The following is an 18,320-nucleotide window of genomic DNA, read 5'->3' as shown; positions in this document are numbered from 1 at the left end:
CAGACCAGGGACATGAGGCCATGGGTACAGGGACTCAGTGCAGAGAATGCTTGGGTTCAGAACTCTCCTCAGTCACTTGCTCCACAGACAACCACACGGAGTGAGGTCACAATTTTGTGCAGTTATTTCCTTATCTGTTAGCTGGGAATAAGAACAATGTGGAGCCCATTGGGTGATGACGAGGCTTACATTCATCCTTTTAAGTACAGGGATGGGACCAGCTCCTGGCATGCAGTAAACATTGTGTAAACATTCGTTATCATTACAGTTACTGTTAGGATTATCTTATCCTACACCTTAATTAATCCATGCTAGCGAACTCTGTTCCTCAGTTTAATCCGTGGCAGGTTTCTACCTGGTGGGCTGTTGCCCCACAACACAGGTTGTCCCAGGTCTGCTTGGATGTCAGGTAATTCAGCTCCAGGATTGGAGGAGCATCTGAAAACATGACACATTCTGTCTGCCTGCTACAGGTGCTGTGGATGGAGTCTCACCTCTGCAGCTGTGTCCACAAAATTGCTTTGCACAGTGGTGAAAGCCACTTTGCCCAGGACCGAGGTACCCTTATCCACGGTCAGGAGTCTCTAAATGAGGTGGCAAAGCTCTGCTTCCCGTCCTTGGGCAGGACAGGGCATCTGGTAGAAGCCTGTTTTTTTCCTTTTCCCCCTCTGCTTCCCTCTCTACCCCCACATGGGTCTCCTGAGAACCCTGTTCATCAGTCACGTGTTGTGAAGCTCTGGCCTAGGTTCTGATCCTAGGGAACAGGACCTAAAGGAGCTCTAAGCTTCAAGATGTTCAATGTGTGGTACTTAGGGCATATGATAGGTGGCTGGGAAGCGTCAAAGGAGAGAGGATCACAGAGGAGGCAGAAACTGGGGCTGCAGGCAGAGGAAGCTTCACAGAATGGGTCGAGCCAATGTTCAGCCGGTCTGCACCTGACTGGAAGGCAGCCATCTGTGTGGGCTTTGTTCCTCGACCACCTTCAGATCTCATCGTGTTCTGTGCACACAGAATGTGCAATGCTATTTTCAGTCCAACCTTAGTTGTCACAAAGTCCATTTTTTTCTTAAGGAAAAAATAAAAGGCATTAACACCTCTACCCTCTTAAGGCCTCCTTATGTCCTAGATCTTAAAAGGAAAACTTGATCCTTTCCTCCCATTTCTAAATGTCAGTAATCTTATTAGAATCTTATGCATTGTTGCAGAATATTCACACCAGGGAAACTATTTGGTATTTACACATGTGGGACTTATTTATTTCACTTAGGAGTATATCTTCAATATGTATCCATTTTCCTATGAATGAATCTATTCTCTCGCTCTTTATGGCTGAGTAATATTCCATTTTATTAGCTAAAGGTGTAGGGAAGGTGTGATACGTAGGGGAAGAACAAAAAGGGAAAAGAAAAAAATGTGAGAGAATGAAAAGATGAAAATAAAGTGTTTGTAGATGGGGAGGGGAGGAGGGGGGGAAGGGAGGGCAGAGGTAAGGGGAAAAAATGAGAATCAAGACTTGCCATGTAAAGGTACATGATCCCAACAATGAATGTAACTGTACTGTATCCCTAAATGTACCAATAAACTCAATAAAAAAAAAAAACAAACTGAGAGTTCTTGAGAGAGAATGGGGTTAATAAAGTTAAAGCTATGACTCTGAAAAAAAAGGAAAACTTGAAAGTCCATGCTTTTGGTGCACACAGAAACTGAATAAAAAGTTTTTAAGACAAGTGAAATTATATTTGTAGTTTTTTTTTCTAAAGAGATAAAAAGAGAAAGACCAAATAAGCCATTAAATTAGAGACTTTTCAGCAATTTATATTATCTTTCTGTCTTATTTTCTCTTTAGGTGATATACTGCTTAAGACATAAGCATTTATTAGCATAGTGACCTCACTCAGTACTTTATGATTTTCCTTCATTATCTTTTCGGAAGTGACATTCATTTCCCTCCTGACTTCCCCTTACTGTCCAAGACAATGCCTTCCTGCATTTAAACTCCTCACACTATCCATGCAAATGGGGCTCCTTCCCACCCCTATACACCTTCAGCAAACAAAACCCCCAAAGAACCAAGGCCACTGGAAAGCGACTCTGGGAGCTGTAAAAACATCACTTCTTAGATTCACTGAAAAATTGGGCAGATTCACTGAAAAAAGACACTGACTATATACATGTTGCAACAGAGTCCAGATAATAAATCTAAAGGACAATGCTCTCCCCAGAACATAAAAGTGTTCAATAAAAGGGGCAGTCAGCAATGACCAATTACTTGCCATTGAAGAAGACAAGAAAAATGGTCTTTAGTGACTTTCCACCAGCCACATGCTTCTTTATCCCCCCCCGCTTTTTTTTTTTTACCCACTGCCTTCCTAAGTTTTCTGAACAGTTGTGGTTCAGAAACCACATGTTCAGAAACCAAATTAAAGTGAGCACGGGAGTGAGCTCAAGGCTGACTCAGCAGGATTCAGGCTTTCCAGCTATGCTAGGGGACCAGGGGCGGCCCCACCACAGCCAAGTGAAAGCCTGCGGGTCATCCAAACAAGGTGCCTATGGACCAAAGGTGGGTCAGAGGGGCTGGGTGAAGCTCAGCTGTACAGCATTGGTCAGCACACGTGGAACCCTGGGTTCATTTCCTGTATTACAAAAGGAAAAAGAAAGAAAAGACTGAAAAGATGGACCCGAGAAGGGAAGAGAGAAGAGCTATGCCTTACCTGCCCTCTGTCACTTTTCCATTTACAACATACCAGCATATGTGTTTTTGACACTTTCACCTTGAGACTCCAAAGTATCTCATTTTTGCCTTTTTTGAGGGAGTGAAGTTGAAACTTGGAAATTATAGACAGAAAATATATTTTTATTACTTCCTTTCATTTCGCTCTTAAAAAATACACAGTGGTATGTGTTTTAGGACTTTTGTTGGCTGAATGTTTTCTGTAATTCTTTGCTTTACACCTTTTAAGTCTAAACCAAGAATGACAATAGATTAGAATCCAGACCCCTTATAAATTGCCTCAAGGGAAATGAGGAATTGTGCTAGCAAACACAGCACCCAATACTTAACCATATGGAACTATTTTCATTTCTAGCAAAGCTTGGTAAAATATGTTGGTAATCTCCATTTAATACATCAACAAAAACAAACAAAAAAATAGAACAATTTGTTTAAAACTCATCACTTTCATGGCATAAGCAAACCAAGAAACCAAGAATTCTTTGATCTGAACCCCAAAGGGCTTGACTAGATTCCAATTTCATAAAGAAAAAAAGTTGTGAGTCTATATTTTTAAACATAAAAAGAAAACACAAATATATCTTCTAGTGCATTGATGAATTCTCAGAGAATCTGCATTTGGTTTTAGGGGTTAAAACTCTATTTCAACATTTGAATGACTCTGTTAAGCATTCATTTATATTGCCATTAGCAACTTTATTATGTGATAAGTTTTCTGACAAAAATAAATTAAATCTTGTTTATCTTCTCCCAGTTTCCACCCTTAAATATGTATCATGGTCTCCTACTGTACATAAAAGCAGTAAGGCTATTACAACAACTTATAGCTACACTGCTGGGTACCTTTATAACTTACCTCTTTAGATATACACCTTGAGACCTGTAAAGAGATACAGAGACTGTACTCAAATCTTGCCCTTAAAAAAGTATCCTTCAGCCTATGACAAAGGATTTTCAGTAAGAATATTAAAGGAAGCATGTGATAGATATGAAGAAGAAAATTTTACCAGGGAAGAACACTGGGATACAGTATGTAGTGATGAAAAGTATTTCTGGCCTTTCTTAGCAGATGAGGTGGTGCATGCCTGTAACTCCAGCACTCTGGAAGGCTTAGCCAAGTTCAAGCCTAGCTAGGGCAACTTCCAGACTCAGGAGGGACGGAGGCCCTGTCTCAAAAACAGGCTGGGAATGTGATGGGCTGGGTTCAATCCCAGCACCACCAAAAAAAGAAAAAGAAAAGAAGAAAGAAAGGAAATTATGATCTTTCTTAAAATTATCAGGTTTCAGTAGGTTTGCTGGCTTATTTTGATCTTAATATTTTTAAATAGCAAGATATCACTTTTATTACCAGATGAAATATCTGTTCAAGAGTGTGATCTCATATTTGAATTGCAAGAAAGGGTTTCTTTTTACTTTTTTTTCAGCATGCAATTGCCTAAAATGGAACCAATGTTTACTTATTTTCCCCCCTTTCCCTTGTTTTCAAAAAACCTGAGAATAAGATTTAAATTCATAGTCTGTAATTCAATTTCTGATTGTCTTTACTGCTGTTCTTGTTTAAAACAATTGCTGTTTCTACTCCATCAGCATATTTATTCGCTCCTGTAGGTTCATTAGGGCTGTGTTAGCTTAAATAAAATTAAAGCAAAGGCAATATTTTACAATTAAAAAAAATGAACACCAGTATTCTTTATGCTATTACTGACCCCTACCATCTGCATGTCAGTGCTACGACATGGTCCAAAAGAGAGGCAAATGTGTTATAGGTCAATAAAACTTTTCATGGAGACAAGTTCAAAACCTTTTTCTGCAGTGGTAATTTAAATTAATTTGGGCTTATGATCTTTAGAGAGATTTGTGATATGCATGCAAATTATTATTACAGTACAATACATTATTTTTCTGTGGGGTCAAGGTAAAGGAAATGCATATGATTGTATGGCTAGGCAGAGGGGAAACTTTCTTAAAAAATAATCAAGGTTTGGAATGAGAAATCTTTTTCCCAGTAATATTTGAAAATGAGTCAGTACTTATTTGTCCTGGGTGATTTAGCTGAAGCTTCCCTGGAGGCCTAGTGATGAATTCTATAACTCTGAAGCCTCTTCCCATCCCTACACACTGATGAAAAATTTCTGGGCAGTGCTTTAGATTTGTATTCTCACAAATGGGTGATGTGGCTTTCTCTCCTTTGACTTTAATGAAAAAAATATACGTGGAGAGGTTTTTATCCCAGGCTAGCCCTTTTCCTACCTAAAGGCAAAGAAGACAGATGCAATTTTTTTGTTGTTTTTTTGTTTTATGTTGGCAGTGCTGGGGATCAAAACCAAGCCTTGCACATGCTAGACAAGTCTCTACCACTGAGCTACACCCCCAGCCTTGCACATTTTTTTTTTCAGTACCTGGGATTGAACCCAGTGCCTTCTTACTTAGCTACATCCCCAGCCATTTTTATTTTTATTTTCAGGCAGAATCTCCCTAACCTGCTAGCCTGGAACTTTCCATCCCCTGCCTCAGCCTCTCCTATAGTTGGGATAACAGGTGTGCCCCACCATGGGTAGCCCAGGACACAGTTATTTTAAAAAAACAACAACAAAAACAAAAAATGACATTAGCTCTCTACCTCGCAGAAAACTTGAAAATCAATTTTACGCGGATTAAGGATTTATGTGTCAAAAGAGAACCTTTAAAACTTTTAGAGTGGCACAGGTGAATGTCATTCTGATCATGTATTTTTCAAACAATACATCAAAATGTGCTGACTATAAAATGAAAGCTTGATAAATTCAACTGCATTAAAGTGAAGAACTTCGCTGTGCTTATCAAAAGAGAACTTTCAAAGGTGAAGAAGAGATCAGCCATATATTGACAGAAAATATTTGTAACACGTATAATAGACAATATTGCTAGGATATATAAAGAATTCCTTCATGTTATAAAAAAAAAGACAAACAATCTAACAGAAAAATGGGCAAAAGAAACGAACAAGTTTTTCATAGAAGAGGTAGTACATATGGTCAATAAAATGTTTGTAGAGATGCCCAAGTTTTAGCAAAAACAGGAAATGCAAATCAATTATATAATTTCTTATAGTCTTTCAATCAGCAAAAAATAAGAAATCCGATAAGATCTAATATTGCAAAGGATTTGAATCAGGATCGCTTGTACACTGAAGTTGTGGGTGTTAAGTATTTTGTCTCAGTGTCGAGGAAAGTAAGACAGCATCTCATCAAAGAAGATACAGCAATGGCAAAACAAACAAACAAAAAGCACAACAACAACATATAAAGATGATCCATGTTATCAGGGAAATGCAAATGAGAACAACAATGAGACACCACTCCATGCCTCTTAGAATGACCAAAATCTAAAACACAGACAATGTCAAATATTGGTAAGTAGACGAAGCTGAAGAAACTCTCAAGCATAGAGGGAAGGAACGCACATGGCACAGTTACAGTGGGCTCCTTCTTATGAAGCTCAGGGTACTCTTACCACGTCATCCAGGAGTTACACTTCTTACTATTTACCCAAGGAGTTAAAAACTTATGTGTACAAAAGAACGTGGACATGGATGGTTAAAGCAGCTTTATTCATAATTGCCCAAATTTGGAAGCAACCAAGATGTCCTTCTGACGGTGAATGGATAAAAAAAACTGTGGTACATCCAGATAATGTAATATTATTCCATCCAGCCAACAATAATACCTCATTTGATGATACTTGGCAGGCAGAGAGAGAAAAACAAGAACAGTCAAAACAGTTACTAAGGAAATAAAACTGCCAGAGGACATAGAAGAAAACATACATTTAAAATATCTATAAGCACTTAATGACTCCAAGTGCATCTACCAAATATTAATAATTAGTAATAAAAACACCAAATAACAAAAACATATTTCCAATTTTAAAATTTGGAAGGTGACTTAAAAGAATGGTCACTCCTGTTAAGATTGAAATAAGTGGCCTGGAAATTCATAAACATAACATAACATAACAATTCATAACATAAACATAACAAAAAATAGGAGAAGTTGGAAATTATGACAGAAAAGATTTGGAGGATATCTATTCAGGAAAGTTAATAGATAAACAGTTAACAGGTCAAGAAGAGAAGATATATTAAAGGAAAGAAAAATTTAAAAAACTTAAACAAACAAAGATGTAAGTCTGCAAACAGAGAGATCTGTGGAAGAGAAATCACAAGTACATAGGAATAGCACAGCCAGGTGTAATGGCACACATGTGAAGTCCCAGCTACTCAAGAAGCTGAGAGGAAGATCACAAGTTTGAGATCAGCCTGGGGAACTTAGGTCCTGCCTCAAAGTAAAAGTTTTAAAAAGGGTTGGGTTGTATAGCTCAGTGGTAGAATGCTGCTGGGTTTGATCTTCAATAACACAAAAAATAAGCACAGACACACACACATACACACTCACCAAGAACATAGCATATCATAGTCAAACGCCTAGGTTTTAAGGCTAAAAGAAAAGATTTTTAAAGCTCCTAAGCAGAAAGTACAAATTACTTATGGAAAATGCATTTGCTTCCAGTATTTCTTATGGTTAAAGGAGACAAATATAAACAAACTTAGATTTTTCTTCAAAAAAGTATAAAGAAAAGAATAAGAGAACACAAAGATGAGGGAGAAAAAAAGCAAACAAAGTAAGAGTAAGGCTATGTAAATGGAAACGCTTCTTAAACAAAGATTAATAATTGAAAGGGAGAAAAGTCCCTTGGGAGCCTAATGAGCAAGAGAGAACAAAAAAGACAAGGTAAGGAAGGGGAAGAAGCTGCAGGAGAAAAACTTAAAAACAGAAGAGAAGCTCATTTTTCTAAAAAGAAATCTATAGCAAAAAAAATTAAAGTTTACAAGACGATAATGATTTTCTGACAAACACAAATGACTAAAATTGACCCCAAAAGAAATTTATAGACTTAAATAAACCAATCATGACTGAAGGATAGCACCAACACAAACTAGGTTCTAGACTGAGAGCTAATTTTTTAAGAATGGATTTCAATGCTACTCAAATCAGTCCAGGACAGAGAGGAAATACAGAAAGCTCCAGAAATCATTTTTGTAAAAGCAGTACAACTTTGTTGCCATCACTTGAGCTGGTAATTGAAATATAGACAGCAAAGATGCATATCACTTTCAAATGAGATGCAAAAAACTTTAAACAACATTTAGTAAATGGATATCAGCAAGTTATCAAAACCTGGTGCACTGAGGTTAAGCAAATTTTACTCAGAAACACGGGAGTGGCTATCAGAAAATTCCTGTGGAATTTTCCAACGCTATCCATTACATTAATGAACTAAAGGATAAAATCCATACAATTGTATTAGTAGGTCATAAAAGGACTGGTAAAACTCAGCAACATTTCTAATATAGACACCTCCAATAAATAATGAAACTTTTTGATCTAGTAAAGAGTACCCGAAAACCAGCCACAACTGTCATTTTAAATTAGAAAATACAACACACTAACCAGCTTCCGTTCAAGCAAGGAAATAGTTATAAAACTTCTATTATTAAGTAACTGTCATAGACATTAAGAAAAATGTTAAAACTTTTCTTACTGATGGTATTTTTTGCTGATGATATAATTGTATCCCTAGAAATCCATGAGATTCTAGTGGAAAAATGTACTAGGTTCATTAACGAATTTGGTAAGATAGGATGCAAAGTTAATATTAAAAGTTTTATAAATCTCTTCTAGAAGTGTTACTAAATAAAAATGGGGGACATTCTATTCAAATTAGTGATGCAGTATATACAAATAATGGGAATATATTTTAATAAGTTATCAGGATCTACAAAAAACACTATACCATCTATGAACAGAGTTTTTTTTTTCAGTGATAGGGATGAAACTCAGGGTCTTATTCATGCAAGGCAAGTGTTTGACCACTGAATAACACCCACAGCCAGTGCATAGACATTTAAACAGGATTGCAACATTTTCTGGTTTGAGATGACTTAATATCATAAAAAATGTTAATTGTCCCAAAACCAATACATAAATTCAGTTCGACTCCAAATGGAATCCAAATATGGTTTACTTTAATTGCGTGAGACATCCTTAGCATTTATGAGAATGAGTAAATGTCCCAAAAATATCCAAGAAAGGCATGGAAAACAGAACCAAAAGTGTGTGGTTAAGGCAAGGCTGGAGATTGGCTGTGGTACTATGTAGTTGTGGTATTCAACTGAATATGTTATGACTTCAGAATAGACAAGTAGATCAGTGAATAGAATAGAGAACTGGCAATGATTCGGTTATATAATATATGTAAGGCAGATTAATAGCAATCACCTGAGAGCTCTTCTAATAAAAAGCATATTACCATGTAGAGGGACAGAGCAAGGATTTGAACAGACAAATCACAGAAGAGCAACCCCAAATATAACAACCCATCAAAAGACACTTTGAAGCAAATGAGCTGTTACTTCATACTTATCAAACCAGTGAGCAGGAAAGCTAGCACCGGTTGCTGGCTGTGATGTGAAGAAAGGAAATGGACATTCTCGACATCACCAGAAGGAGGGTGAGAACTTCTTGTTTTTGTTGGAAAACTGTCACACAACATCTGATGAAATTAAAATATTTATGCCCTTCAATCCAGTAATCCCACTGTTGGAAATGTACCCCACAGAAAGAAAGTCATTATACTTAAGGAAATATGTAAAAGGTAACATGGGTTTTTACTCAAGGAAAAAAGACTGAACTGGAAATAGAAAGGGTGTTCATTACAGAGACATGGCTGGGCCAGATATTGAATACCTGTGCCAAGAAACCATTAGAATGTGCACAAAAGTTCTTCTGGGTAACTGAGAGGGATTTCTACAAGATGAAGAAAGTGTGCTTATTGGGACCCCACCTTTCTGAAACAGAAGCAGGACAGACAAGCAAAAAAACCTAGTGTGTGTGTGTGTGTGTGTGTGTGTGTGCATGCGCGCGCGTGCATGTGTGTATCCATATAGGACTATATAAGTAGAGAGAAAGGAGGGTGACTATAGTAGGATAGTTACATTGGGATGCACCTGCAGGTAACTGGGCTTAGAGGCGGGGTTGGTGTGGAAAGTTGACTTTATAAAGCAAGGCTGAAATGAAATCTGCAGAGAACTGTCCATCCTTTGTCACTGCATCGATAATAGCTATGAAAAAAGAAAAAGTAGATATTTGAGCTCTGGCACCATAAAAGATTGCTTTTTATCTTTTTATTTCAGAAGTATTTATTATTATTATTATTTTTTATTTATTATTATTATTATTATTATTATTATTATTATTATTATTATTATTATTATATTTTGTACCAGTGATCAAACTTGGGACCTTGTGCCTGCGAGGCAGGTGGCAGAACCACTGAGCTAAATCCCTGGCCCAGTATTTTTCTTATTTCTGTCTAAAGTCAAATGGTTTTTTAAACAATTCAAATCTCTGTATTCTAGGGACTGGGGATTCAGCCCAGTGGTTCCATCGCCTGCCTCGCAAGCACAAGACCCGAGCAAGCGTGAGACCCGAGTTCGGTCCCTGGTGCCAAAAAACAAAACAAAAAAACAAATCTCTGCATTCTATTTCAGAACATGCAGTTTGGATTTTTATACTCTTTCTGTGATTTGTCTTTGGGTTTGCATACTGTAAACCTGTTGTGATGCTTCTGTTAAGAAGATACAATGGTCTGTGCTCCTCTTTCCTACATCCTTCCCGTTGTTTTTACTTTTAGATTAAGAGTGTGTTTTAAAAGCAGATTTCACAGGACTCAAATACTATACTCTAAATTATAATTAATAGTGACAGTTAATGACCTGAAAGTCTGTTATCCAATCTAGGGGGATCGGGGAAGGTTTTCTGGAGAAGGTACTCAGATCCTTCTTATGAGGACACCTCGAAACTTACACAAGAGGAATTCAGCAGGCTAAGAGAGTTGAGAGAACAGATGGGTTTTTCCAGCCAGGAAAATCACTAACAGTGCTGGCATTTATAACAACTGGCATTTATTACATGGAAATACTAATACCCACAACTGGCATTTATGGAAAGTTCACTTTGTGCAGAGTAACCTGCTAAATACTTTGCATTATTCATGCATAGACACCACAGATTAACCCTAATATATCCAGTCTAGGATGAGGAAACCAAGGCTTAAGATTAGTGGCCTGATCAGGTGTAAAGGTCCCTAGGCACACAATAATAGGTGGAATTGGGATTCAAACCCCACCCCAGCTGTTGCTAAAGCCTGAGGTTTTAACCACTGTAGGGCTGGGACTACCCTAATTGGTAGGAAGAGCCTGCATTCATGTGTTGGGTTCTAACAACTCTCTCAGCCGGGGCTTTTCTACCTGCTTCTTGTTTCATTAGCTGCAAGAATTAAGTAACATTTTCCACACCTTAAAAAAATGTTCATTGAAGTTATTTCCAACATTAACTTGTAGGTATATTAACACAATTTCATTCAGAGACGTATGCATATTCTACTGTGCTTTTAGAGTTTTCAAGGTACCCAACTACATGAAAACCCCTTCTCTCTAGGTAATTTAATACTTAAATTATCTTTTTGCGTAAACAAATGAAATTTATTTTTGAATACCACAGAGAAACAAATGTGAAGATAAATGTTTACCCTGATTTGAGTATTACACAATATGTACATGTATCAAAATATCTAATTTTACCCCATTAACATGCACAACAGTTATACTTTCACGTATCAGTGAAAATCAAACTTAAAGACAAAAAAATTTAACATTAAAATCAAATAAAAATAATTTTGCTAATTAGGAAACATCTATAAAAATAATATGTGACACCAAGTAGGCACCCTGTGAATAAATGGCTATATTTGTGACTGGTGTGATTTTATTCTAGTCTTCAGCAAAAGCACTCAAGGAGATGTCCCACACTCACATTTCTACATGTATTATATTTTGTAATCTCTGATAATAAAAACTGCTCATAGCAAAAGCCAAAAAAAAAAAGAAAGAAAAATTCAATTTCTTTTTCTGTGTTATCCCAAATATGAAAAAATTTTAAGGTTAATTTATTTTACAATATATTTTATGAATGCCTATAAATCTTGAAAAATGCTGAGTTTCAGTGAGGTATTCTCATACAACTATGTAACATGTTTTGATCATATTGTCTCCCATAACCCTCTCTTACCCCTTCCTCCTTAACTCTTATTCCCTCTCTTTTGTTGAATAATTTCTCCCATATTTTCATGCCATTCTTTTGTTTTGCTTTTTTTCCTCTCTCATTAGAGTCCGTATATTAGAGAAAACATAAAATACTTGTCCGACTCTGGCTTTTTTTGCACAATAGAATGACCTTCACTCCCACTCATTCTCCTACAACTGACACAATATTGTTCTTTATGGCTGAATAACAGTCCACTGTGTACATATAACACCTTTTCTTCAACCATTCATCTGTTGATGAGCACCTAGTCTGGCTCCATATCCCAGCTATTGTGAACTGTGCAGTGATAAACATGTATATGCAGATGTCCCTTTAGTTTTCTGACTTTATTCCTTCACATACATACCAAGGCGTGGTACAGCTGAGTCACAAAGGGTTTTATTTTTGTTTTTGTTTCCCATAGTGGCTGTGCTATAGTACACTCCACCAGCATGTAGAGGTGTTTCTTTTCCCCACATCCTGGTCAGTATTTATCAGTTTTTGTATTGTTGATGATAGCCACTTGACTGGGGTAAGATGGAATCTCAGTGTAGTTTCAATTTGCATTTCCCTTATGGCTAAAGATGTTGAACATTTTTTCATATCCTTATTGCCCCTTTGTACCAAGGTCTCAAAAGACCTTATATCCAGATCTTTTGAGAAGTGTCTGTTCAATTCATTTGAGTATTTATTCTTGGACTATTTTTTTTTTTTGGTGTTAAACTTTTTGAATTCCTTATATATTCTAGAAATTAATTTTTTTTTGAAAGAGACCCTAATAAAAATTGTCTCCCATTTTGTAGGATGCCTCTTCACTCTGTTGGACGTTTCCTTTGCTGTGCAGGAATTTTTAAGATTCGGGGCAGTTCCATTTATTGATTCTTGCTATTATTTCCTGTGCTGTTGGACTCCTATTCAGGAAGTCCTTGCCTCTGCTTGTGTGTTGAATTCTTGCCCCTATGTCTTCTTCTAGCAGTTTCAGTTTCAGGTCTTTAATAAATTTTAAATTGGTTTTTGAACAGGGTGAGAGATAGCGACCTAGTTTAAATTTTCTACTTAAAGACGTCCAGTTTTCCCAGCACCAAGTCTGGCTGTCTTTTCTCCACTTTGTTTGTTTGTTTGTTTTAGAATCAAATTGCTGCAGTTACACGGGTTTTCTTCTGTGTCTTCTATTCCATCTATGTGTCTGTTTTTGAGATAGAACCATGCCATTTTGTTACTAGGGCTTTGTAGTGTAATATGAAGTTGGGAATTGTGATACCTCCAGCCTTGCTTTTTGTTCAGAATTGCTTTGACTCTTCTGGGTCTTTTGTATTTCTATATGAATTTTAGGATTTTTTTCTAGTTCTGTGAAGACTGTCAATGATATTTTGAGGGAGATTACATTAAATTTGTAGACTGCGTTCATTAACAGGGCCATTTTAACAAAATTAATTAATTTTGCCGTCCATGTACATGTGAGGTCTTTTCATCTTCTGGTGTTTTCTTCAAAATTCTGAAATTTTCATTGTAGAAGTCTTTGTCTTTGTGGGTTAGGTTGAGTCCTAGGAATTTAATATTACAAAGGCTATTGTGAATGGAATTATTTTCCTGGTTTCTTTCTCAGTTAGTTCATTATTGGTATATACAAAACCTGTCGATTTTGTATACTATCTTTCTCTTTAAAATTTTTTCCTGAAAATCTGAGTATTTCAACAGTTTACCTTCATGAAGATTGTTTTTCCCCTGTATGTGCCTCATAAAGCACTAGATAGAAAGAATTTCACTATTTGGAGGGAAGATAAGATAGTTACAATTCTACCTCATTTTCATGTTTGTCTCCATCTGAGATCATCTGCTTAGCAGGAATAGAAGCCCTCTTAAATTAGCTAAAGAAAAAGAAGGAATTCACCTTAAGGATATCAGAGTATTTTATAGACCCTAAAGGAAGAAAGTTGATCTGGGTCTCAAAAGAGGCTAGAATAGCAACTGAAAAGATATCAGAAACTTACATCATTTTGGAGCCACACATCTTCTGTTTCTGCTTTCTCTCTGTTCACTTGTATTCCTTTTGTTACAGATCAACCTTTCTCTGTTTGAGGGCACCAGGATGCCTTACAGGTTTTGGATGACTTTTAGGGCAATGGCAATCAGAGCAGACTCTGAGTTCCTTGGTTCATAGAATCTGAAGAATGAATCTGATTCGCTCCTGGCCCACTAATCACTTACCTCCCTCTACTCCCAGGTCTGGTCTATATATAGTAAGGAGTAAGGAGGGTGGGGACCATCCAGTATGCAGCATATAGGTCTTCTCTGGGAGAGGAGGGAGCTGTAGGGACAGTGAAGGGGTTTAGACTCAGGGTCAGTAATGTAATAGTCCACAGACAATAGTAGGTGAATGGATAAAGAAAATGTGTTATATATACACAATGGAATACTATTCAGCCTTAAAATGAAGGAAATTCTGGGCTGAGGATTTAGCTCAGTGGTGCCAAGCCTGCTTCGCAAGTTCAAGGTCCTGAGTTCAATTGCTGGTACCAAGAAAAAAAAAAAAAAGGAAAGAAATTCTGTTATTTATGATGACATCTGGAGGACCTTCTGTTAAGTAAAATAAGCCAGGCACAGAAAGACAAATACCATATGATCTCATTTATATACGGGATCTAAAAACACTGAACTCACAGAAGCAGAATAGAATAGTGGTTACCAGAAGGGGTAAGAAGAAGGATTCAAGAGAGATGTTGCCAAAAGGTACAGATGTTCACTTAGATAAGAGCAATAAGTTGAAGAGATCACATCATGTGACTAGAGTTAATAACAGTATATTGTTATCTCTGAAAATCTGAGAGATTTAGATGTTGTCAACACACAGTGACTGTGAGCTAATGCATATGTTTCTTAGCTTCATTTAGACATTCTACAATACATACATATTTCACAACAGCATTCTTTGCAACATAAATATAAACAATTTTGTCTGTTTTTAAAAAGTACCATTTTACATAAAATCATCCACGATACGCTTTTCCTGTACAACTGGGTATGTACAAATGCAGCCTAAATAACTTGAGGACAACTTTGTGGTACCTTTTTAAATTCATATATCCATGTATGGGTCTTAGGAAAATGTTTGGTGCCCAAGAATGATGTATCCTATAAATATGTTTTTCTTAAATATCCTATCTGATTTTAGGATGAAATTTGTCATGTACTTTAACCACAGCCTTAAGATTTAAGAACAAATATTAGTTTAAAAATGCATTAACTCTAACATGGTCCAAGAAACTTCACATGCCTAACCAAGGAGCACTGAGTCAGATACTATACGTTTGTTGACCAAAAGAAGGTCAAGTTTTGCCAGTTTTTTATGAGCCATGCCATACTGTTATGAACCATACCACCTGAGTGTTTTGTTTCCTGTCTTACTCCGGGGTAATTTATGTATTATACAGTTGCTTGACTTTCTGGTCTATGTCCAGCTGTCCAAAATGTGACATTATTTTTTCTATATTAACACCTTATCAATTTATAAAACTCAAATCAGCTAACTTCCCTTACAAAAGGTTGATGAAATGAAAGAAGAGAACAGGGGAAAATTTGAGGCTAAAATTAGATTCTTTTTTTCTTGGACTGTCTGTAGATTTTTATCATGGCCTCAGCTCGCTTGCCATTATTAGCAATGGGTAATTAATAGTTGATTTGACCGGGTTTCCTCTTACTCTCAGGCTCTATTACCTTTCAAGTGAATATTTTCTGGGTTGATTTTTCTCTGTGAATTGCTAGCCTAGAACCCTGGTATCATTCCAGGGAGTGCAAGTGGAAAAGCAACTGAGAACAATGGGGTGGCATCTTTTTCCTTTTGTGGCTTCCCCTACTCTGGCAGCTCACTTTGAGACAAAGCACCTGCTTGTTCATGGTTATAATGTGGTATTGTTAGATGTCAGAATCTATTGTGTCCACTTAGATTTAAAAGTATGTCTCCAGTAGCTTTCATTTCTATTTTTTCCATTTATGTGGTCCTCTTTCATTTCGATTTTTCAAATTTTGTGTCTTAATCTCTATATTGTACTCATTTTATGTATTTTCTTTTGGGATTTTTAAAGCAGGTGTTCGTTTTATCAGCAATCAGTGACCTCCTCTGGGAAGTGGTTGAGTAAGCTGTTTGAATAGCCATAGCCTTCAAAGCACAGTCCTTACAATGAAGGACAGAAAACCATATTAGCAAATAAACTCTGGTTTGCCAAAAGCTACACTTAAGTGTGCTAGATATAATACAATCAATCCTATCAAAATTTAGTTCCCATCAGCTTTTCACCCAATTAGCAAAACATATAAACATGTCTTATTTTCAAATGTAGACATGCTCCTAACACTAGAGGACACTGTCTGTCTCCTACCCACATCCTCACTTGGCAGAGGTGACCTACTATAGCCAACGTGTGTGTAAATGCTTTTCATACTGTCACATTATCCTCCTGAACACAAGATATTGACTATTTGTTTTCTCATACTTTGTAGTATGTGGCATTCAAAATGGTACGAATTCCCTAAGTACGTAGTTTCAGTGTTGCACCATCATTTAAAAAGGGTAAATCACTGAAAGTCTCACAAATGCCAAGAGTTTTGGAGCATATTTTCAGGGAAGCTGGAAGATGCATCATTTTTGCTCAATTTTTTGTTTTCCCTTGTCCCGGGGATTGAACCCAAGGCCTTCACACTGAGCTACACCTCCAGTCTTTCTATTTTGAGACAGGGTTTCTCTAAGTTGCCAAATGGTCTAGGCTGGACTTTGAATTTGGGATCCTCCTTTTTCAGCTTCAGAGACTGCTAGGATTACAAGCATGTGTTACCACTCCCGGCTGCCCACTTCCTTCATTTTATCAATGCCTGCCCAAACTGAATCAGTCACTGTATGCCTTGTAAGGTGCATGCCCTGACAAGTAGCAATAATTGAGAACCGGTGAGTGAATGCGTTAACTCACTTTCCTGGAATTCTAATTTATTCATAGATTCTTAATTGTTGGGGATAACAGAAGTATGACCTTGCGTGAAGGCTGGAAAGTGGATTGGGTCCCTTTTTAAAGGACACAAAAGTAAAACATTATGACATTTTATTCAAGTTATATTTTTTGTGTTTTTATGTATCAGAAATGAGAAAACTGGTGAACAAGACAAAAAGGCCGCTGGTTTCTTGCAGTGGGTGTTGTAGGAGCAGAACGGCTTCGTGAGTTAGAGAAAAAATGGTAGAAACTGGAAAGGAATATGCATTTGCGACGTTCTGTAACATACCATAGGCACTGAATTGAAAGGAAACATCATTTCGTAACAGAATATTTCAGATCAGTCACCTCCACTCAGGAAATAATTTTCATTATTGTCTTCAAGCCAGAAATTACTTTATCCTTTTTTTTGAAATTCCCTTAAATCCGTTATTATTCAGGATCTCTATCCAATTTCTCATCAAATTGGCCTATTTGTAGCTCCTAAAGTTAACACCACTATCGGAAATGGAGCCTATAAAAATGCCTTAGGGGCATAAACTACGTGTGGGGCAGAAATGGTATTTAAACCTTTAATGAAACGATGAGCTCTACAACTGCTGGATATTTGGTTTATAGGATTTTTCCTTCACTTCCTGTTTTTGGGGGAGATGGAGGGAGGGTGGGAAACAGCCTTAATACACATTTGTCACATTTATTGTCTTCTCTTTTAAAATGCAATTTTCATGAAGCAAGGATTTATGAGTATTTCACATTGCTTGAAGGTATCTATAAACTTTCTTTTTTTCAACTCTCAAAGCGGTGTCTCCCCATTGGTCCAATTCTTGCCAGAAGAAATCGAAATGTCTGTCGTTTCTGCACAGATCCTTCTTCAGAAAAGTCAAGGGAGATAAAAAGAGAAAAGTGGGGAAAGGAGAAGAGAATAAAGCAGAGGGGAAGGGGCAGAGACCAGAAAAGGGGACACTGGCTCTCCGGGAGCAACCACTGCGCGGACCCACTGGCCCTCGGAGCTGCCAATCGGGCGTAATCCTGTAGGAATTTCTCCTTGGTTTATCAGGAAGCCACACAGCCGCCTATTCTCCCCTCGTCGCCGGAGGAGTCCGGAGAAGCAGGCTCCGGAGGGAGGGAGGGAAAGAGCTGGAGGAAAAGAGGCGGAGGCGGAGGCCGGGAGGGAGGAGGAGGAGGAGGAGGCGGGGGAGGAGCAGGAGCGCAGCCGCCGAGCCACCAGCCCGCCCCAGTTTGCGGCTCTCCAGACGCCCCGGGAGCTCCGGCCGCGCGAATCGCGCGCCCCCGCTGCTCGGCCCCCAAACTTCAGCTCCATTAATAGCCATCGATTCCTTAAAACCAGAAAGCAAGCCACAAAGGGAAGGAGTCCGCGGAGGAAGGAGTAAAACCACAGCAGACCCAAAGAACCCCCGAGAGCAGCCT

The sequence above is a fragment of the Fukomys damarensis genome, unplaced genomic scaffold (assembly GCF_012274545.1).
Source record: "Fukomys damarensis isolate Sample0158 unplaced genomic scaffold, DMR_v1.0_HiC HiC_scaffold_5, whole genome shotgun sequence".
NCBI classification, from domain to species: Eukaryota; Metazoa; Chordata; class Mammalia; order Rodentia; family Bathyergidae; genus Fukomys; species Fukomys damarensis.
Note: the sequence above shows the minus strand (reverse complement) of the source record.